The 25,201-nt window shown below is 37.6% G+C and overlaps 1 protein-coding gene across 3 annotated transcripts in view; it reads right to left on the bottom strand.

Moving 5' to 3' along the window:
- Positions 1-23,104, bottom strand: part of LOC135469973 (dystroglycan 1-like) — a 54,109-nt gene extending 31,005 nt beyond the window's left edge. For 2 of the 3 annotated variants that reach the window (XM_064748648.1, XM_064748646.1), the window contains exons 1-2: positions 22,969-23,104; positions 8,979-9,064 (exon numbers count right to left, since the gene is read on the bottom strand). The gene's annotated coding sequence lies outside the window, so the exon portion shown is untranslated. Of the gene's footprint in view, positions 1-8,978; positions 9,065-15,315; positions 15,384-22,968 lie in introns of those variants that run through there. The other variant, XM_064748647.1, reaches the window with a different exon arrangement.
- Between the last annotated feature and the right edge of the window lie 2,097 nt (positions 23,105-25,201).

Genomic DNA, 25,201 nt, shown 5'->3' on the forward strand with positions numbered 1-25,201 from the left:
ATACAGTGGAGAAATAACACATTATTCTGACAGCCACTAGAAGTGTATCATACCTACATTTGGGGTTAGTTTTTCTATTTAGTCTACACAGTGCTGTGAGGTGTAAACACTCATTCCGGACATACTTTGTTTTAGAACACAAGGTGGCCTAACACATACAAGCCACTGGACTGAACAGGTCTAGAACCTAAGTACAAATAGGATGTAACCATATCACAGAAAACAAACCACCCACTTTGTCTGAAAGCACTTCCTCTCTATTGGCTGATGGTATAAACCTCATCCATGTCAAGTCAATCCTGCACATTTAGTAAAACATTGGGATCTACCAGGCTTGTAGTCTCTCACCAGCAGTATCATTCACAGGGAGGTACCCACACTGTCTACCAGTCTTCACTGGCCTGCCATGGGACAGGATCTGATTACACTGGCATAGGGCCAGTTACTGCACCACTAAAACAAACAGCCCACTACAAAACTCAATCACACCCATAGGACTACTTATGGGCCCTGGTCAGTTCCCTTGACCACTAAGTGACCAGGGGTAAAATATCTGCAGTATGTACCAATTGTTTACACCCCTTTGGTACTGGAAAACAACACAAGTACAAGGCCTTTGGTATCCTGAAGCTAAAAATCAACACAGACTCTAATTGGTATTGCAGAATCCTAATTGAGCTAACAGAAGGGTCAAGTTTTCCAGATTTCCTCCCTTCATTGTTTAGCCTCTCCCTGTGATCCCTGGCATGGTGAAAGGTCAAATTCTTTCTCCTTGGCAAACAAGGCCCATAACAAAGGGTAAGAGGAGAAACCTTGGGGGACTAGGTGCAAGACTGTGGTCTCCTGTGAAGTAAGGTATAAGGGAAGATTTTGGTTCAGATGTCTGTCCAGATCATCCACACCCTTGCTAACTTGAACCTCATGTTCCTGCTGTGAGCAGAAAACCCTTACAAGCGATGGTTACTCTTTAACACCTCTTCTGTGAATACCATGCTAGAGGAAAATATCATGTCTTCTCAATTTTTCCTTTATAAAGAAAATTTAGCACGTGTTAGAATTATGGAGGATGCCATCATGATTATCTACAATTGATTTCCCAACAAAGCATTTTTCTGAGTGTCTTGAAACATATTCTCATCACAGATGTAACACATATTAATAGAAATACAATTACAAGTACACAAACAAAAGATTCTATCTGAAGCACAGACTTGCTGTTAGGAAGATATGGATGCTCTATGAAGATTTAGTACACTGAACTGTCATTCCAAAAAAAAAAATTAGGACAACTTATCCATGCCTCCCTTGTACTGGAAGAAACTTGTTCAGCATGTGCCTTGCTTATAAGAACCTTGTGGCATCTTGTTTGAGCATCTAGGGCATTTCACAGTGGTTGCTTTTTTATTCTTGAGAAGAGCACTAGCTTCTTAGTTTTCTGGGTCTATCAAGATGTTTCTTACAGAAACCCCACTTGTGCCGGATGACGAATTCTTGCTTAACCAGTGGGTTTCCTGCTCGCTAACCAGTGCCAGGCACCTACATGATGTTCATTCAAATGAAATATTTGTACTCAAATCATGGTTTCATAATCCATAATAGATTTACATGTAATACACACAAGTACAATACTGAAATAACAACATCAATGCTTTTGCTACCTTTTTTATGACATCTGTTTCTCAAAAAAGTAGTTTTAGCCTTTTAACTTAAGACTTATAGTTTTAATCAATTTGTGTACCTCAAAGTAAATTCTGTACACAATTTTTTTAACAAAAACAGGGAAATGAGGCAAACTAAATCAGAGGATACAATGGGATAATTTTACTTGATTACACATCCCTGGTTCAATTCCATCATTTGGCATTTTTGGCTCACTTAGAAGTCTGCTTGCAATTATCCAAATTACTTTATGGATCAAGCTTTTAACAGATAAAATTTTAACCCATGAAGATATAAAACACAAAGACTGCACTGCAGACTGATGAAAACTAGAACACCACCGTCAATATGACACATCCCATCTGTACACTCTAAACTGGTCACACATAACTGGTTAAATGTAGGTACAACATAATTCAATTGTGCACATATCAATTAATACTTTAATGTAAGTGATGTCTGGAGATATACATCCATGACCAAATTATGACTGCATTATTAAATCCTCCACAGTCTGCAAATACATGTTTGATTTCCTCTCTCAGTTTTTCTCTGACAGCTTTGATTTATTGAAGCATCAACATAAATCTTTTTTTCATATTTTGTCTATTTGTGACAGGAAAACAATCCATCATTATCTAGCACTTCATCATTTCTCTTTGTGCAGCACTTGTACTTAACATAGCAATGATGTCATCCTATCCTCATAGGACATGAAACCCTGTAACAGCATTCAGTGATAAAATTTTGAATAGACTACAAGGTAATGCCCATATTCCTGTATCTAGAAGTGTACTGTATCTAGAGTTGTGCCGCTCAACCACATGTGTTAAAGATTCAGATCTTCATTTAACACTTCACACCTGTGAAATACAGACAGTATCTAAATACAGATAAACACATTACTCACAACATGGACACATATGATGCTCTATGTACAGATCTCTATGTGAAGTATATGGATAATTAAGCAGGGCAGTTAAGAAACTGTATACCTCTGCAGAGGAGGTTAGCCTTCAGGCCAGATTGTAAACATGTGTCAGCTATTTGTGATTTGCATAGACAAATAGCTAAGGCACAGGGCAAGCAGCTAAATTAGTATCCCACCAGTTAAATGACCTCAAGTTCCATACATGTACATATAAAGAAGCTTACTAGACACATACCTGTACAAATACATGGACAAAGCATATGGTCATACACTATTGAGGACACAATTCAGGATGTCGAGGTAACAGTCATCAATTTCCCAACAAACATCAACGACTTTGTGATACATGTCCCCATTCTGTATACCTTCAGTGTTCATATCATACAGCGCATTAGCTGAAATCCCGAGGTAAATTAATGGGATTAATGCTTGGATAAAGCCCTACATAGAAACCACACTTTTCCCGATGGCTCAGGTAGATGGTTTGGCTCAGTATACCTATGAAGACTACAGTATATGATAAGAGATCACTATCAGCTTATTGCTCAGATATCCCGATACTTTGTCCTGCTTTAATGAACACAAACCTATTCCACTGACTTAACGTGTCTCTAACTCCCAAACGTCATTAAATCCTTCGTGGGAATAACAAAGGATTAGGACAGACAGCAAACTATTTTGATAACATTTATATCCTTTTTTGATTCCTTAAATCCTGGCATGCTTTGTCCTTCTTAAGAGACTTACTGCAGACACAGGCAAAAGTACATGTATGTATAAATACATAAGCAAAACAATTCTGTAAATTCTGAACATCAAAACATCAAAATGTAATTAGCTACATAAATACCCTTTGAAACTCACCTATAAAGTGCTTTCTAATGTCTTCTTTAAAGAGTACTTAAAATTATAGGTTAAATTCTCTATTAATGTTTTCCCATTATTTCATGTGTAAAAATAGTAACAGAAGAATGTTCATTTATCTGCTTTTGCAGAAAAGTAAAATTTGATATGCTACCTGCAACAATCTTTCTTTTACTGGTTCAATTTTACTCAACTCTATATTTAATTAAATGATGTTTAAATGCAGCCTATCCAACACACTCAGCTGAGAAATATAAGCAGGATTCAGGTTTTTCCAAGGTGGAGCCGCTTAGAGGTTTACAATGTATTTGTGAGTTCTAGGATTACATGTGTACTAGGCTTTTGGGAGTGGTTAATTTTTCAGGGAAACTTAATTATCCTGGAATGGCTTAGTGCTGACTCCATAAACTGGAATTGAACATAAGATCATCTTACCTTATGCAGGCCTACAGAGAGTGTCATGAAACAATGTTGTGTCAGAGTCCAGGAGATTAAATCTGTGACAAGCACAGCCCCAGTAATGAATAATTAATTAAACAAGGCTCAGTGTTTCACCTCAGTATGGCTGATTAATTGCACATGTACCACTATTGATAAATACTTCACTACACAAGAGCAATGATCATCCAGATAGCAGTAAGGTTACTCTGACAGGTCAATACACAAAAGACTTCTACACACAGCCATTTACTTTATAACTAAATTCACTTGAGCTGATGCATTTCATGTCTAAGTATGCAAATAATAAATACAATACTTTCCAAAGAAATGAATTTCAAACTACTTAAGATATGAATTATTGACATCTAATTTAATTAAGCTCTATTCATACATGAGAAATGTATGCAGCATTTCTGCATAGCAAATAAAATTTGAATGAAGCTAAGTACACTTAATTTCAAGGTAAAGAGGTAAATGGCTCTGCACATATTGCTAGGTGTTCACACGAAACCAATACATGTATGTAACAAACAAAAAGATTTCTTCATTGCTGAACATCTCTGATATGAGTAAATTACCTTGTGGAACAAAAACAGGTAATTAGTTTGCACGCTGTGAAGCATGGGTTTCTTTTCTCCTTGGCTAATGTCTGCATTGTGACTGGTTTTTTAAGGCTTTGAGTCATCTCCACTCCTTTATCTACATGTTCAACTTTTTGCTGAATCAAATAATTTCTTTATCTACTGAAGTTACACAATTCACAAAAACACAGGTTGTAAGGTTTAATTGTGCGAGAAACCATGAAATGCCTGAAGGAAACCATCCCACCTAGTCAAGTACCAATGTTCACTGCAGACCTCAACTCCATGATCTAGGAAGCCAGAAATGCATCGCCCCCACAGGATATCCTCTTTGTTAGGTATTGAGACATGTGGTTGACAGTCCCTTACTTTTGTGGTCTGCTGTGTTTTTTTCACAGCTCCACATACAACCAGACACACCAACTTCGCAGTCTAGGAAAATATATCTTTCACAAATCATGTGTGTGTGTTTTGTTTTTTTTTTCTTTCCTATTTTAACGTTTTTGTTTACTGACTTCATTGCCAGGGTTCAGACAATTCACAAACACATTTATGTATATAATGTTGGCACTGCACTCTAACTACTACCGGTACATAAAGTTCCATTCTGCATCTGCCCCTAAGCCAGTATCTTAAACCTTAATCATAAATATTTACCTATGTACAGCTGTTGAGTGCTACACCTACACAGATGTATACTTACATGGGCTGACAGAGGAAGTATCAGCTTTTAAGTTCACAGTAGAGTCAGTAGAGCTGACAAGTTTGGTTTTTATTCTAGGAAGAAGCTATCACAAACCTTTTATAGGCTTAGTTAGCATCAACTTTTCAGGGAGGTCAGTCTGAACGCAAGGGAACAAAAGTGATGAAGGGAATAGGGAGAATGTACACTGAGATTACTGCATGTGTATGAATTCCTAGTGAAGAAAAGATAGAAATGCCCTCTTCAGTACCTCAGTTCGCATGCATTGGTATCTCTGATTCAATTGCAAAGTGTAACACTATTCCCCTATGCATGGTTGGGTACTACTTATTCGGAACTGGTAAAATAATAGTACCGTAATAGTTTTAAAAAAAAATTAAACTATAAAAACAAGAAAAACTGGAATGATTTAGACAATTTTTTGGTGATCTAACGTAAGCATACACAGCCAATTGCACTTTTTTTGACTTTTCTTTAGAAGGAACAACTTTGGTTTTCCAAAACCCAATTTAATTACATCAGAACATACAGCCCTACAACTGTAATCATCATTAAGAAATAAAATCCAAGGATTTTCTATATCTTAAAATGTGAAAGCTAGAATATCAGGAACCCCTCCCCACACCAGAGGCTATGATGGATCAAGTATTAAACCCTCCTACTATTACATTCTGTTTCTCTTAAATTTAACAAGGTTCACCCGCCCACAATTAATCAAGCCCGGAAATACCAACACAGCCTCACATTCATGATGGGGAAAGTAAAACTTTCCCTCCTTTTTTTACTGGCTACAGTTTTCATGTTTAACAGGTTCAGCCTCTATGATATACACATGTTATACACACTACATGTGCCTTGCTGGAGTCAAACTACCAATACACCCACAAAGTTGTGTACATGCCTCTATGGACTGAGCCAGCTAACAATTACATTCTGTGTACCCTCTTAGTGGGCATTTAGAACATTACTCCACTTCACAGAGCTTACATTACAGGACCTATTCTCACTCCATTGATCCCCTCCAACCTCAATTTTCTGCTCTTTTGACTCCTGTGTGAAACTAACTTAACTTGTTGGAATTGCAAGCAAGGTTACACAAGTCTTCACAGGCAATTTTGCCCCCTTTTGGGCAAACATTTTCTAATCTGTGTGCACGGATAGTTATCAGTGTTAGGTCTTTCCTTTCTGACCTTTAGCAAGACCTGTGAGATAGAATGAGGCACTCACCACAGAGATTCCCTCTGTAAACCTTGTGGGTGAGCTGGGTGAGCTCTCTTGTGTGAAGTCAGTGTGGGGGAGCAAGGGTCAAGTCTTGCAGAGGCAGTTACTAAGCCCAAGGCAGCCTCAATCACATCCAACAAACCTTGCCCACTGTGTGCCATACAAACTACACCCCACACCAACACATTCAGCTGTTAAGGGAGATGGGATACCCCTACATTAGACATCATGCAGTTGCCAGGGAAACCAACATAAACAGTTACAAATGAGTAACTAAGGCTTTGCCCGAAGCCAACATGTTGTCTTAAGGGTAAAGCCAACTTTCTCTCTTCTTACATACATGTATATTCTATTTTCTCTCACACTGCATAGGCTACAAAGTGCCATGGCAAAGTGTTACCTATCAACACCAACTTCAAACACATACACTGCTTTGGATGCAGAAGGAGCTTCAGGGCAATATACATGCAGTCTACACAAAACTATATTATCTACTGCCGCTACATTTTATAACACAGGTAAAGAGAAGTATATGCATGTATGTAGCCGGAAAAAACCCCCCCAAAAAAAACCAAATTCTAAGGACTTTCTTACACATCAGGCAGTGCAATTATTACATCATGGTTTTCTGATACAAAAGCTGAATACTCTAGGAGTCAAATAACATACATTTTTACATGAACACAGTGAGTTGTACCATATACAAAGTCATAGAACAATTTAACGTATTTAATCAGGGCTAAGTGTATAATGGGTTATGTATCAGTATGTATAAATCCAAAGCCTTAATTTTCATTTCACTTTTAAATACATAAACATGATAATATTAAATGTCAACAACATGGCACAGCTACAATCATACTGTGCAGTGTGTGTAAATAATTTTATACAAATCCTTCCGTAGAATGAGAAACTTTCCGTTAATTGATCTGTATTTTTGCTGGTATCACTGACCTATAAGGAATAGCAGTTAAACACAAATAACCTATAACTACTGCCACTTGGGGACACACACCATGCCAGAATACATATATAAGCAGATTGCCATGCATTTGCTTTCTGGACTAAGAGCATTGGTTATAATGGCAACCTATTTTTGATAGCCTCAGACTAATTTAGGGAACATGTTGGCTAATTGCATTGGGGAATAGATAAGTCCTGATGGAACCCAACCACTGTAAGAGAGGACGTCCTGCAGACAAGTTGCAATCTACATAGCAATCAAATAGGTACCACATCGCCTTACTTAATACATCCATGGTTAGGAATATAAATACATGTATCTGTAGATATTTCTCTGCATTCAGTGTCTTGTGAAACAGAATTCAACATGACTCAACAGACAGGGTGTGACACAAATGCATGTACACCCATCATAGAGAGATAGGGAGGAAGACTATATTTGTATATGTGTTCGAACAAATTATATGTATGAGACCAAAGCTCATCTGTTTCCACTTTTTATCTGCAAAGCAAGGCAAAGTTTAGTACTAATAGGAGAAAACATTCCTTGCTTTAAGGAGATGCAACTTATATGTAGGCTAACAGACAGGACTGCATGGAAGTGCTGTTTCTAAAACTGGGCAAACACCCAAATGCCTCACTTTCTTTCAAACCCTAATTCAATTCCACGGCTATTTCCCCTCAGTAAGTTGCCATCAAAATGACAACAGACAACCAGAAAAAGCAGTTTTGCATTACTTCCCCTTCACCATAGGCAATCCCCTTTACCACCAACACTGCAGCAACTACAAAAATGATCTAATAAGCTAAATTTTCTTTTCCATACTGTGCATTTTTAAATGGAACAACAAATCCCCCTGCCAAGACAATGTTTTTATCGAAAGCATCTTTTTACCATCATTCTTCTGATAAAGCCAAACACATGCTGTTATGATAGTTTACAAATGCGCAAATGTATCCCAAGTTTTGCTGAGTGTTTTGTCCAAACATTTACATGTTGTCAGAACAATGTGGTTTGTATTAACACCAGTCTCAAGGTCATCTCCATGTCAAGGCAAAGAAAGTTCGTTCAGGGTTGACTTCAGTAAACCAACCATATGATTTCAATATTTTCATTCCAAGATGCATGCATATGCCATGTTATTTTTTGGCTCTAGACACTGAATGTCAGAAGGAACTATTGTGTACAAAAATCTGATACTGTACAGCATTTACATGCGCTGTGTTCCTCAGATGATGTTTTGTTGTTACATTTACCCATATACATATATATAGGTACATGTACATACAATTCTAGAAAAAATATTTACTAGTGCATATTCATAAGGGACGGTTTTGTTTGCAGTTTCTCACTGTGTTATAATATTGTACTTGTATATCACTGCTGAAAATATACATGCCAGACTTGCTAACAATCTAGAATATGCACATTTTAAACAAAAGTTTATTAGAAACAAAGCAACTTTTGGAACTAACAGCAGCTGGTCATTACACAATATTTACCAGTATATAAAACTGTCTGTCAATGCTAAAATATGACCAGTCTTTTAAAACTGCTTAACATACATCTACATCATGAGAAATAAAGGGAGGAAATAAAACAATCAAATCTCACCTGTGATTCTTCTCAGTCTTCCTTTAAAGCAATGGTAAGACCCCTGGAACCCGAGGTTGTACTGAACAAGCCCATTCAGTGAGAAGCTGCAAGTATCAAAAAGTCATTGGGTACAGTCTGGCGGGTTACAATTTGGCGGGCACATGCTCAGTTAGTCTGAGAGATATACCCGTGCCACATATGCCCAAGCAAACGGTTCAATCGGGCCAGGAAACAGGCCAATTTACTTCTGCCCTTAAACACAGCCCTGCACCAATCAAGAACCTTGTTATTCGATACTGTCTGACATTTCCTCCTTCCAATACAGATGTACCACCAGTCTTAATTTCCCTTATGCCATCTGGGCAGTGAATCCAAATCATGGGGACCTTAACCTCTTCAAACCTGTGCCAAAGACTCCTTAATAATATATTTATTGAGGCATTTTGTCCATGCTTTAACATTTAGTCTGTGGTTACAACTGACATGCATCTGTTCAGAAAGCCACAATACTCAAGCCTGGGATACCAAAACAAAAGCCACCCACACACACACAATGTCATCAATTGCCTTTAGATCCAGTACGAGATAAACACATAATGATTATCTCGGTTGGGTACCCCTTTAAATATTTAACCTCCATTGTCCAGACTGGGCCAAACACCATGCTGCCAGTATTAACTCAATAATAGCTGATGCATAACAATGACAATGAGTTCAAAAGTCAGCTATAACCCTTAACACCTACTGTTCCCACTGAGTGGCCAAATAAGGCACCCACAGGAAATGTGTTGCACATGTACACTAAGTTTAAGTCAAAATGAGAAATACCAGAACTTTTGGAAGTTAATAATGTACCAAAATAAATGAGTAATAATCATCAGTTAACTACACATCTTTTCTCAGAAAAGTTTGTTTCCCAGCTGTATTATTACATGTAACACCATGCAGTATGATATGTTATAGTAAACTCATCATAATCACATCAGCCCAAACTCTGCAGGAATGTCCAGATGCCAATATCTTATGTAGATCTCCACCGTCCAGGAGCTAAAATGTTGACTGAAGGTGACCTCAAGTGACCACAGGGAAGCACTACTAGCTGGGCTGACCACCCCCCAGGACCTAATCTGGACTTGATGGTCGGAAGTGTGAAGTGGTATGTTTTATGATTGTGATATATAGCCAGGGAGGTAAAGCTGTGGAACAAATGTGTGCAGGATTGATTTCAGTTCTACATGTACATGAGCTGAGGACAAATCAGGACAGCTGTTCTTGTCTATGAACTACACCACAGACTGGTCAGCCAATGGGGGCTGAGAATGGGTGAGTTCAAAGGGCCTGTGCTGTCCCTGCTGAGAATTTCTTCACTCAGATTCTTGCTTTTTTTTTTTTTTTCACTGCAAGAAAATAGTAAGAAAAATGCAACCATTCTCCTCTCAACTGTATTATAAACATGCTAAATGCAGTTACGTTTTCAAATAATAATCCAGAGACAATTTAGACTATATTCATTTATATTTTATCTTTAGTATAGATCCAAATATTATTTATCACACAAGTGGATTCCAATTCCCAATAGAAGGTTCTGAGCTTACTCTATAATGAATTCACACAGGACTATACATACACTGTAATCACTGATGAAAAGTATTTGTAAGCACGATCTGACAGTAATGAAATCATTTGTGTAATCGGATATTCCTAGATGTTACCAATGTACCCTCGGTATTTTGGGTTATTACTTATGATCATACAAAAATATGCACGTGTATGCTAAATAAACCACATCCTTATGAACTACCTACTGCCTAACTAAGCTGGGAGCAAAGGAAAGGCGTTGCCCAGACAGTTTATAAAACACATCCTGGCAAATGGTACTGCTTTTGCCTAACACCATCCCAACTGAGTAACATCTGAACAGGATCTTTTGGAGTTCTACCTTTGTGCTGGAGTACACAGGTTTATACCCTCCTCCCAGCATATGGCTGTAGAGGAGGAACGTCTCACGGCTGTCTATCTGATCATGTTCCGGAGGCCTGTATTCTGTGTGTGAACTAACCCCACCCTATCTCCAGTGGAGACCATTTTAACTCTGAGTGGCTGGATAAATATACACCATGTATGAGTCAGCTTGCCAAGAATTTCCACCATCTGTCCCATCCCAAAGCTAGAGCACCTCAACCTTACCAGCCATCCCTGAAGCACTTTGCAAACTGCACACACAGAATCTACATGATAACACCTACACTGGGATGTGTTGACTGCATGTGCTTGAAATGCACAGGTTCACCAGACGAGGTGTAAATAGAAACGCGAAGAGTTTCAAAGAAATCTTAACTACCTAATCCAAGCTGCCTACACTGCACTAATGAGCTTATGAAATTGTTCACAGTGGCACAACTTAAAATGTAGCATTTTGACAATGATCCCAGAAAATATTTCTTAGATTGAAATGTTCTTCATGATGTTCTCTTCAAGATGTAAGACACACCTGTACTGCACAAAATAACAATGAACACCGTTTATCTAGAAATTAACTACCGGAATTCTTCAACCTTTTGCAAAATAAATTTAAAAACAAGTTACTCATATGCTCATAATTCATGTGCGAAAAGTTTGAGGAATTATGGTAATGTAACGTATATAGATCTGCTTATGATATACATGAACTTATCTATTCCTCAAAAAATGCTGTGTTAAATGTCACAAAAATGTAAATGCATCCTGACCTCATTAGTCACACAAGTGTTGCTGCAGGATCTGGAGCAAGATGTCCTTTGATTGCACAGCCTAAATAAATGGCTATGGGCATGCTATTATTTAATTTCTACAATAAACTATTATGCCCAAATGTATATTGTGTTGTAACACACATGCATCTTTGCAAATAAGATGAAGTGCTTCACATAAAGGAGCATCATCACAAAACACATGAAATAGTCAAGTAAGTGCATAACAATACACCTACAAGATATACACTGTGAGATCGCCACATTTATGTACTTGATGTACTGTACATGTATCAATGATTTACCACACACCCAACTGGGGAAAAAGACATGAGGGCCCCTTCAAATATAGATATATTGACATAAAGTAAATATGTTCTTCGACTCAAAAACATGAATGACTGTGGAATGAGAGAACTGTGTCATTTTAATGTAAGTACCATTCTGCACAGTTCGAACTAGCTTCACATGAATGATATGATGACAGCTCTTAAGGAGAAGTGCTCTTAAAGGTCATGTGTTGCTAAGCCTCAGAAATCTACTCACTGATAAGTGATGGGTGTTATCAGTAGCTTTAGTAATGCTTCAATCCAAGAAGACAGACACTGCTCTTGGCTTAAAAGGACACAAGTGTTATGCTGGAGGGTGGTGCTAGGGGGGGTTGGGGTAGGGGAGTGGGGGGGAGAGGTTGCCTGGAGGAAAATAATCATGCTTGTCCACAGTTTTATAAACATAAGCTGCAGGACAGACTGGAGAAACCATGGCTATAAGCATTTGTCACAAGTAGGTTTATAGATGACCAGGTGCCTTCTTGGTGGGGTCCATGAAATGGTAGGCCAAATGGAGCCTCTCAGCATAGATTACAAGTGTCACTGTGTGTTGGCTTCAAGGAGGGCCAGCAGGAACATCTCAGTCTTCACTTGACCAGAAACCACAACAAGGATGCCAGGCATTCTATGGTATCTCCTTCTTGGCATTCTCAGCACAAAGTCTGGAGGTGGTGGAACTCCCAGCAGTCCCCAAACTAACTACACCTACATGTACCGTTGTGTGCCACAAATCACTTAGGCCAGGATTTGCACCAGTTTACCCTTACTTAAAGTGTAAATTTGTAAGAGAAAAAAAGCCAATACAATCTTAGGGAATTCTAATAAGATCTGAAAAGCACCCCTTTCAGAGATCTTTGGCCTATAACCACTATATGCAGTGTTATAACATACACACACCAAAGAACAATCTTCAACAAGTAATTTATCATACTGATATAAAATATCCTACAGTTTGGTAAATTCCCAAAATCTTCATGTACAAGCCAAAAAAGAAAGCTGGAGTACTGCTTACAAATGCACACAACCAAAGAGCACTTTCATGTCAGAAACATTACTGCTGAAGCAGGTGAAGAAAACTTTTCTTGTGATGGGTCTATTTCCCTTTATTTGAGAGAACAATAAATTAAAAGATTCTATGAAAAGTGTAATGAGATTTTAGGGCACTTTTTGGAGGGTCGGTCAAGGTACATTTAAAGAACATATTTTTAAACTTGGCCTAAATGGGTTGACTAATAATTCAGGAAATCCTTAACATTTGTGGCTCTGCCACATCATTTGTAATGGCAGCTGTTTCCTAGATTTCACTCAAGGAAGGATACCAGGAGGCAAAAAACAGTCAAAAAACATTAGGTACTTGCCCTGGGAGGTTCACTAAATGGCACCTACCAACAGCCGCGATAACTCTTAGTTAAGGTATTTAAAAAATAAGAAACATTGTAATACGAATAACTGACTATTTCAAGCTTACTTACTTTATGGTAATGGTTTTACATTATTAAACTTTTTCAAGAGTATTAGTCCTAGTAGTGAGTAAGTGGACCTGTGAAAATCTTCTAATTGTACACTTCTGGTATTCCAGCGTAGACGTGTATGACATGGCTGCAGTACATGACTAAACCACAACTACATTTGCTCAATCAATAATGAAACAGGACAGACTTGGGGCAGAAAAACACCCCGAGGAAGATAATAGTTAAATTCATGCCATGCAAATATTGACTCGGGCCAACTGGACCCAAATCCATGATGTGTGCCTTTCTGACAGAGCGGATTACAGCCATTTCCTAACAAAAGTTCGTTTTTTGTGACAACAATAAAGCAAAATCCAAATCGTGCTTTGAATTCATCCCTGAATAAATTCACTGAGAACTGACCAGGGTGTGAAACTGCCAGCCAGCAAAAGTCAACACTATGGGATGAATGAGCAGGCTCCTAGGACAGAGGGAGCATTTACAACTGACCAGTTGATGGTGCGTGTGTCATCCCCTACTGGAAAAGGTACACAACTACAGGCGCTGGCTAACATAAATCAGACTGCTAGGCTTTAATACAGCTTAACAAAGGCTGTGTCCAACCAACTTTAGTTTTTGAAAATAAATACAACACAAATGTCAAACATTACACTTTCACTAAGCTTAACGTGACTTTCATGTATTATTATGTGACCTTGCAGGTGTATTTTAATTGAACATGTCAACAGATGTTGCACGACTCTACGCTATCTGATACACACACTAGATAATTAATGTAAAAGATCGATAAGAATCCGCATGATCATACAAAAGGTATATAAACCCTGCTAACATGTACACGGGCACCCAAAATGAGGTCAAATAGAGCAGCTCTCCAGCTGTTCTTCAAAATCAATAAATCAGCCTCTTTTTTGTTCTGTTGTCACTAAGGCTGTCCATAGCTCAATCTTGTCCATCTGAATGTCTCCGTTAGGATTGAAGGCTGACCCCAGTATGGTATACACAGAGTCATACATCATTATGCCAACAGACAGCTACCTATATAATTCCAGGTGTTTCACCCATAGAAAGCAGGCCAGAGGCAAGACGCGATCACTTGACCTATTAACATATATGTACATGGGAGCAAAACTGACCTACAACTGTGTACTATAAAACATATCCAGGAATCCTGTATTTATTCACAACATGCCCACTCCACATTAAATACTCCACGGCCTACTCACATGCGGTGTAAATGTACTGCTTGCTAGATAACAGTTGAGATCACGTCAGGTGAAATCTTATCTTGAAACAAGTAACAGAGAGCAGTCATACAAAAGCACCCTTTGCACCTCTTTCAATTTTATTTGTCTCGACTTTCCCAAAAAATTGTAATCTTGAGAAACTCCAGATAGTGACATATATTTAGAGTCACCGTACCATACTACATTACACTTGAAAACAAGAATGTGGATGGCTTTTTTAGATATTTATTCTTAAGCTTTATTACACACAATGGTAACTAGCACACTTGAATAAAAACAAAGGTAATGATTCCAACATAGTTGGAAAAACATACTTTCACCACATATTACAAAAAAAGACATCCAAGCCATACATTGTACCTGTACAGATCAGCATAGAATATAACTGTGATATTTTGTCATCTTAGCTATCCACGTGCAGAACACAATCAAAATACCTATGAAATATTCTTTCATTACATCATTCCCTGCATAAACTTCTCAATGGTTTATCGTGTATTGTAACAGTTAAGTATCTTCAACTTAAGGCTAACAGAGAAAGGGAGACCCCCAAAAGACCAATGTGCAGATAAACTTACCTCGACTTGGGCTCAAGTTTATAGCACCCAGTCACTATGGTAACACCTTTGCAATAGTCAACTCTTCTGTGACTCCCGCAAAGGTCACTAGGGCTAACTTGCAACCAATCTGCCACAAACTGACAGCAATTGGTCAAGAACTGTTAGAAACCTAAGACAAGACAACAGTAATTGTGCCCAGGCTGTCTGCCTTCAAACAAAGTAAGCAGAGCGTGTGTATCACCAGTGACTCACTCAGCTTCTCTCTCTCTGCCGTCTGCCACTGTAGTTCTATTGATAGCAAGGGACAATGCCATTATAACCGTTGCCCTACCAGACAAAACCCCTTCATCAGATATTGGAATCACAAAAGATCTGGCGTCAATTATTGAATTTCCAACAGAAAATGACTCACTCAATACAGGCCTAGACTGCTAATTTCCCTAATGTCCTCCACCAATCAAATCTGATCCTATGCAATTCCTATCCTATGATCCAATGTCAACAACAACAAACACATCAAGTATTACCTATTTAGATTTTAAAAATTGGACTTTATCAAACATAAATTAACACAACATGAAAACGCTGGTACTTTGTTGGATCCTTGACTCTGTGATTACCACTTACATCTCATAACACACAAAGTTGCCTCCACTGTCTTGAAATCAAAGTCATAGAAGTTGTTCAAACAAATTTTATGTAGATGTTTACAAGATAAAAATCAGATGCTTGTTAAACGCAGAATTTAATATATTTGATTTTTCTAGTTTTTATGACATCACTGCATTAATCATTACAACTGTGCCCCTGTGAAGGTGTAGCTTTTGTCTGGGCTCAGTACTAACCTATTTCCACCAAACCCAAAACAGGCAGGATTCGTATCGTCAAGTTAGTGGCTTTAAAGTTTGAAGTATATACAAATACCTGTTCACTTACATCTACCTGCTTTGAATGGAGAAGTCTACATTCATTCAACACTGCTGTAGATTGTTAATACCATCACTCACACCACTGAATGAAGCTGTTGAATTTACCTTTCCATGTTATTTTTTTAACTCATCTATAAACATACATATCGGTACTCCTAAAGAAATAAGCTCATCACCATAACTTAGTCACATAATGTATATTCAACCACTCAGTGCTATGAATACTGGTGAAAATGCAATTCACAGATACAAAATTTCATAATAAATATTGAACATTTCAAAATTTGCTCTTTGAACTGTAACTGTTGCAGTTATTGTTTTGTCTTTCATAGTGTTCTCAGAAATTTATTCACACTTACACTCTGCTCCACACTACTTTTCCCCTCAGTTTTGATCACATATCCCGAGATGACAAATATCACATATTCTTGATATGCATAAGGCCACAAATTAACAAATTTATTAAAACTCTAATGATTGAACTTTCAAATGACTGTGCAAAGTAATGAAAACTCAATAACATTAACCAGGGTACAGTACAAGAAACATCATTTTTGTGATACCTGATAGCATGATGATTTAATCCTGGAAAAAAATATACACTTGAATTCAAATTAACAATGCTTGTATCTGTGAGCCCATTATGATCTATTACACTCAGTAAATTTGCTACTGGATAATTAACCTGATGAATATGCAAATATGGGTTACCTCAGCCTACAACACTGTTTAAATAGGTGTCCCACAGCCAACACATCAGTTTTAGATTGTGTAAGTTTGTTTTCCTTCCCTTCTTTTTTTCTTTTAATCTTATGATGCATGGAAAATGTGTCAACAATTCAACCATGCACATGTACCTGTATAATAAAAGAAATTGCAGCGAATGGTTTCATAAAATTCCAAGTATTATGCAAGAAACATCCTGATTTTCTCCATGACCTTGTACACTTACATCATTCATGGGACTGATCACACATGCACTGTTATGCAGCAATCAGGATTGAGGTAACAGTTCAGCACGCATAGCATATTTCACCATAAAGCTTCTATCCTCTTAAGTACTGTAATTCCTACCATGTACCATTCAATTCAATCCTGGCAACCCCTATATCATAGAGTAGAATGAAGGGCAATCTACATTAGTCTAAGTTGAATTTCTTCTGAGAAAGGTGCTGGTGTCCATGAAGAAAATGTGAGAAAATGTTAAAATCTCTCAGCAACCGACATACAGGGTGTTTATTTAGACACTGGAATTAAAAAATAAAAAAGGGATATTGTTTCTCACAACATATTTTATATTGACACTAATCGAGTGTTAAATTCAGTTCTGGGTATGTATCATCTGGCACACTTAGTAGAGGAAAGGAAAAGTATTCAGAAAAAACAGAAACGGATTCCAGCACAGTTAACCTGAACCATCCCTTGGCTTTTATAGCTCTTTGTGACTTCACCGCAACACATGTCCCTGTCACTTGGAAAGTGTGACCAACTGGCAAAAGCTTGACAAACCTCACATGTAAATCATATTTTTTAAATGTGTAATAACATATATATATGACAATGCTTAAGAATTATGATAACTGTTATATGAAAAGAAAGGTTTGTGGGCGTCTTTCAAAAATGTGAGAGCTGCATTTATTTCATGTCTTGCCAGTCCACTGCATAACAGATATCAGGTGTGAAAGACAGCATGTACAACTGTCCATGTATTACGTGTATATCTATGTATGTGTAAGCACGTTAAAGTTTATGGCACGACTGCTCTAAGACATGAGGTTGCCCCATCTACACGCAGCCTGTCCAGACACTGAACACATTTTTACAGCTTCCCCTTGGTTCTGATCTTTTGTGTTTTTGTCAGTATAGGGTTACATACATCCCGTTCTTGCAAGCATAAAAACAAAGCCCAGTGGATCACAAACTCAACAGCCTTATCTCTACACATTCAGGTGGGGCTCAGCAAACCCATATTTCCTACAATTCCTAGCAGTGTTTAGCTTGAATAGCCCCGCATTGAGACCAGCATTGCTAGATTAGTCCCTCGGCAAAGAAAATTTGCATAATCTTACATTTCTAACCCTGGTGGTTCATGATTTATTTTTTCTGATTTCATCATATACAATTAAAACTGAACATAGCCAGGACATGCTTTAATTAAAACGCCAGTATGTTTTACAGTACTATTGTGAAATTTATTCATAAATTTAACAATTACTTCTGACAATTTAACATAGCTACATGTGGAGATTTATTTGGAGATTGGAGTGTCAAGCAAATTTAACAGGTCATGGACGCTTAATGTGGTGCATGAGTTACCAATTAATGGCAGAAATATGCAATAGATGTATTTAGTTCTTATTTGGGTGTTTTTCAAGCAAAGAACAAGAAAAGTCAGTTCACTCCATTATCATACTATGTGTAATATTTAAGTATGAATATAAATTTTTGAATCTACATTGATCATAATACTTTGATTAATCTGGATATGATGATCTGTTTTTAACTTGCTATTCACTGCATCTATCAACAATAACCATTCTACATTTAAACTTCACTAAATTAACCTTTTTTTTTTTTTAAACTGACAAACAAGTGCCAGCAGGAAATTTGAGCCACTGCTGTGGCAAATGTCAAAGAAAATTTACACCATGTACATGGTGGGCAACAAGGGACCAATTGAAAGGTCACCCTGAAACAATGAACAATTGACAATAGACACAACTAAATAGTAGAGGACCTGGGGAATCCTGAGGGCCCATATATTAATGGCTCCCGTGGTGATAAACAGCTAGGGCAGAAGAACCAACATAAAAACCAATGTGTCAGTGATGTGTCCAATAAAGCTGTCACTCCTACTATATACATGTAGTTTAGTCTATAACATAACACATTTTGTACGACTGCTTTAACTGGACAAGGCAAGACCATAAAAGGGTACATGAGAATCACACAAATATGTATTATAAGTTCAAGGTAGTTTTTGAGATTTCTCTTAAAATGCGTAAAAAAACCCCAGGACTGACATCACTGTAAACTGGGCAGAGATTAGTCCGATGGTTAAACCTGACCATTGTACCTGAAATAATGTTGTGTATGGCATTCAACCCCCAACCAAATAAAAATGTGTGGGAATGGCTAGCACACCACAAGTGTACCTTATAATCCTCCGTTTTGCCATCTCTATTAATGAACACCATCACATATAAAAGTATGTTAATAAGAGAGTGTCCAAACAGTTTTTAGAAACACAACACCTTTTCCATCAATTTTTAGCAAGGCTATCTTCTTATTTTGAACGCTTGCTCAGAGCTATAAACAAACATTGAAATTAACTATTTTAGTACATGTACCTGTAACAACTGTGTTGTGTTACACATTCCTTTTCTATAAACTGAGAACAAAATCCATTGGTGGTTTGCGTCCCTTTTCTTTAGATGGACACGAATCTAACAGAATGATGTGTAAGACATTCTTGAGGGCAAATGAAAGCAAAGATTACATTTCTGAATGGCAAGGCCCCTGTTGTGAAGATGAACAGCAGAGCACCTGTAGTTTTGCTACAAAGGCTTTAAAAAACCATACAGGAAGGGAAACGCATTCAGTGTTGTACCAGTAGTATTCAGCAGAAGAGTGGCAAACAAACCTCTGAAAGCGCTCATTAATGTGTGTCTTTGACCAATACAGCCTTCTTTCCACTGCTGGCAAACTTCACTCCAGACATTCAACAAACTTGTAACAACTTGTCAAAAGTGACTCTGCCCCTGTCTTGGTCAAGCAATAAGAAAGCCCACTGTTAACATTTCTCTGCATTCTCATTCTCTGTGAATGAGTATATTGGTCAGGTGTTTGTATTCCAGGGACCAGTTTCACGAAGTGTACTTAGTGTTAAGTATCCCTTAGCTAAGTGCACTTTATCTCTCTACAACATATGTTGCCATGGTAGTTAAGGGCCTTCTTAACTAACTGTGCTTGATGAAACCGGCTCCTGAAAATTTCTACCATTCTGATGTGCTTAAGTCCCAAGAGTGGGCTAAGAAAGTTATCAGTAATTAGACTGACACTTCATGGAATAGTGTCAAGTTTAAGTAACACTGAACTGAGCCTCTGAACTTGTTAAAGTACATATAGAAATGAACTGGGTGGCCTAGCATTAGAATGTTTGTGCAAAAAAAAAAAAATACAGATTGGAATTTTGGACTTGCACAGGATGATGGGATACTGCAATGAGAGTACATGCATCTTTAACCAAGGATGAAAACTCCATCTTAACCTGAATTAGGGGCATATCATGTAGATATGTCACTTGACTATGAAGCTTGTTGGTTCCACAGTATGTTGGGAATAAATTCCAAGGTTAGGTAACTGAGAAGTGAGGTTCTGGAATCCTATAGTTTACACATGTACTGCAGTCTAGCAGAAGCATCATCAGTAGGTGTCAGGTACAGCGCTGAGTAATATTGAGGGCATCATGACCTAGGGAAGAGTTTCAGGGAATACTCAGAGCCCGGAAACAGTTAAAATAAGAAATGCTTGGAATCTGCGAATGCAATAGAGTCTGGTACTTTTAAACCTAAACATCCGCCGCATCAGACACACACCAAAGCTTCTGGAGCAGAAAAAAATACACAATTCTGAGGCACAATACTTCATCCTTCTGTTACATCCATTCGGTTTTGTCTTGTTCTACATGTATTCAAAATTTTTCTTTTTTGCTCAATGCAGACAGAAAGAATGGAACGGATAAACCAAAACTATTATACATGTACAAGCATTCTATTTTTTAACCCCATAAAATAATTTTTCTAACAATGTTAAAACAACTGTCAACAACTATTAAAATTGTAAACTGATTGATTTAAAGCATAATGTTTTCAACAAATATGGACAGATTCTGGAACAATTGTGAAGCTATTTATGTACAAGATAATTTATTTATAATAAGACATTTTATAGTTCAGTAAAATCAATCTTTACAATCTATTCTCAAAAAAGAAAAACAATAACACAGAATTTGGTTATCACTTCATAAAGATATAAATGCATACGCTAAGCAGAATACCCAACCATGATATTGATCTAATATTAAATAAAATGAACTCTGACAGGTAAGAGTTAAATCTGAAAACTAAGCCTGTGCCCATGTCAAGAAGCACTGCGAAAAAACTTGTGTAAATCTATAAATAATAATTGACTATTGTATCAAACAATAAAGTTACTGTAGTTGGAAGTGAATGTACTTACTTTCTGTTTCATAATATTCATGTCAATTCCCTTCATAGTAAATCGGATTAAATCTACCTTAGTGAAAAAAAAGGTACACAAAAATTTCACTTTCTTGTATACCAAGCGCTTTAAACACCGAAGACATGGAACACAGGGCTGTTTAAAAATAGATTCATTGGCACACCAAAGCTAAATTCCTTCTACTGGGATAAAATATTGGTCTTTTTTTCACAGCAAATTTTCACCTAAACCATGCACAAGACAATAATATAGTTTAAGATCTACGTCTTTCAAAATCACCAACTAGATAACGACCAAATCATTTCTTCTTAAATCAAGTACATAATGAAAATATGATATTAAACTATTTCATGGCAATACATGTATATGAAGAACTATTCAATTTCATCAAACTATATCATGATAAACAGCGTACTTAACATCCACATTTGCACATACATTAACATACGATTTGGAAAAGCACATGCATCTGTATGTTAGGTAGGTGCCAGTTTTATAATCATGGAGATAATCCTATTAGAAGCCAAACAGGTTTTTCCGCAAGTGGAGTTAGATCCTGCCAGAAATGTTTTTGTTTTTTTTTATATAAGTTAACACTCTTGACAATTTTCTTCAAATTTTTACCATTGCTTCAAAAAACTCGTCTTTTCTGCTTAGAAAAATGAGCACAGACGTATGTCGAAAAACACAAATTTGTGTGTGAAAATCAGTCAAACGGAGCTTATTGTCTTTTATGAAATACCATTATTTGTCTTATTTCATGGAAACAGCGACAAACAGCAGCAGTGAACATATTATTCTAATGCATACTAAGAAGTCTTACTGAAACTGAAAGACATACTTCTGTTTTGGTCAATCAAACAACTTTATCGAAGAAACCATGATGAAAGGAGCCATTGAGGTGAATGCACATAAGTATCATGAGCAATTCTCGTCAGGTTACCAAAATGTTTTTAATGTACTTGTACACATGCACTTGATGTACCTAGCTGTCCTGGTCATTCAATGATATAACTTATTTGCAACAATGTATCAACCCATCCTTACACAGTCAAGTGCAGTTGGTCTTGATCTCAGCAGGTACTCTTTATAAAGTTGCACTAAAATATGCCATGTGGATGAGCTATCAAAATGTACATTACAGTTTATTCAAAGGCGGGGAGGGTGGGGGGGGGGGGGTCTTTTCGCTGCTAGGTTGCCAAGCATAAAATGACACACAACGTCAACAACACATGGAAGAATATGACACATGTAGAGTTATGCTGGGCTAAAGTTAGTAAAGTGACGTTCTACTCTTTGCTATGAATGGGTGAAACAAATTCACAGGATAAGAGCTCCCAGCTTTATGATGTCGGTCTCACATCAGAGGGCTTATCCTTTCTGCGTAAGGTCACACATTCATACATTGTAAACAGAGTAGCCCAGTGCGCCATTTTCACCAGCTGACCAGTGTTAAAATAGAGTACGCACATGGCGTAGTTATTGCCGAAATTCGTACCTTTTCCGTTGACTTTAACACTTGATTTCTCGCCACAGCCTTTCTTGGTCCAGGGAAAACCCAGGTGAACACTAAATCGAGGCAAATGTGGGTGCTAACCGCTGTTCCTGTCTCCAATCGCGGAGCCTCAACTTCGCCGGCCAAGGCACAGCTTGACAGACTGCACGAAGGGAGGTTATTACTGCATTGAACCCTGTCACGTGCAAAATGTTTTGCCCCCTGGGCCGTAAGCGGGTGCCAGCGTCTGGACGTATATATTAGTTATGTATGTAATTTCAATATCCCTAGGGCCTACAAATGAATTCAATAAACGTATGGGCGACGTCCAATCCTCAGTTTATTCCATTTGAAAAGTACATGAGATCGTGTGCATGGCCAGACGAAAATGAATGTGTTACACGTTTCCCTGATCATCGGTAGAGACGATTTATAAATATGGACAGCTTTCGGACATGACTGATAGAATTAAGGCACATTTCTAATAAGTTACAAAAATAATTCATTAAATTTAGGAATTTTGAAAGGAGTTTTGGAAGTATTTTTCTGTCTCCAACCATTCTCTCTCAGTATCAGCACTGATATTGCATCATGTTAAAATTGTCCATTGTAACTTGCACGAGCCCGGGGAAAATCCCACCGCACGCGTGTAGGTACTATTCAAACCAGCGTGATGTTTTCAAGGGCGACAATTCTCTCACTATTCATATTTATTATCTCCCTTGTAGGCGTTTTAGAAACACGTAATGCGAACTGTGCATTACCATAATTTCGTCTTCTTTCGACAAACATCAGCTTGAAATTTGTTTAATCAATGACCCGCTTGGCCAATAGCACTTGAATGTATTGATAATCGTGACACTATAGGCCATGCAATATATATACATTCATATGAACACTTGTACTTTTTTTTCAACTTCGAGCAGGGTGATGGGCCGCGAAAAATTATACCTTGCCCAACGTTCTCTTTAAGAATTGCATGCCCTGTAAAAAGAATGTTGGGTGGGATAAAAATTTAATAATAAAACACAAACTTATATTGAGATAATCTGTGCAATACAACAAAAACTTGCGTATTTTGCATTAAGTATTGTGTACAATATCAAACACATCTTGTGTTCAATTCTTTCGACGCAATTCAACTCAGGAAAAGGTTATTCAGCTATGCTACAAGACGTTTGTTGGAAAGAGCACAAGTTTGTGTTCGCAGACAAGTGTTTTTTGTGTATATCTAAAAACAATTGCTCAGGACATATAATTAACGTGTTTATAGGTCAGTGTCAACTTAGCGGACGTCTATCATACTGTAGGCAAATGGCGTGGCACTGTAATCACCATCAGAACGGGTGCTCGTGACACTATAGGCGAAAAACATTTATGTGGATCCCTTTGAAGCTGTATGCAAATGTCACCTGAACAGACGACCGTATGACAGTGTACGTGCAGGACAACAGCATCTGAACGGCGTGTTCGTGACACTTCATGCATTTTGACGAATATACACATTGAACGTGTGCCCAATGTCATCCAATAGCATCAGGACTGACAATTGCCCTTGCCACTGTTTAGGTCAACGTAATCTGTATACGTGAAATCTCACGACACCAACATCAAGGTGACAGTGTGGGCCTACATGAAATCTGAACAGGTGCCCAATATAGCATTTGCACTGAATGAACGACCTTAATAGCTTATTTTAATTTTAAGTTATTTAATAGAGGTGTGCAAGGTTGAAACCTTGAACATTAACTTAGCATGCATCTCAAAGGATCGACAGTCGCGACACTGTACACCGCGTTAACCCCTACTTGTTCCGTTTGCTCATATTGGTTCTAAATTTAATTTACAGCTAAACGCAACAGTTTTAAAAAAATTTCTTCAGCTTCTGATTTAGGAAAAGTATATATCCTGCAAGAAGTTTTTATTCTTTCACGAAAAAATGCTCACTTGACTGAACTGGTATAACCGCGATTTGATGCCGATTTAGACAATACATAGTGGACTCAAAAAAAGATCATCCTTCAGTTTATAAAGATTTGTCACTTTCGAGTGGAAGAGAAGATTGACAAGTGTGCTACGACAGCCATAGAATGTAATTTAATACCTTTACTCGCGCATTCAGCTATATTTGATTTATCGAATGATAACTGGCAGAAACGTTCCGATTTTGTTAATTTCCGCAAGTCGGCATACAACAAATTGCATCATATGAACTAGGCTTAACCTAAATATATGA

The sequence above is a fragment of the Liolophura sinensis genome, chromosome 7 (assembly GCF_032854445.1).
Source record: "Liolophura sinensis isolate JHLJ2023 chromosome 7, CUHK_Ljap_v2, whole genome shotgun sequence".
Classification (NCBI taxonomy): domain Eukaryota; kingdom Metazoa; phylum Mollusca; class Polyplacophora; order Chitonida; family Chitonidae; genus Liolophura; species Liolophura sinensis.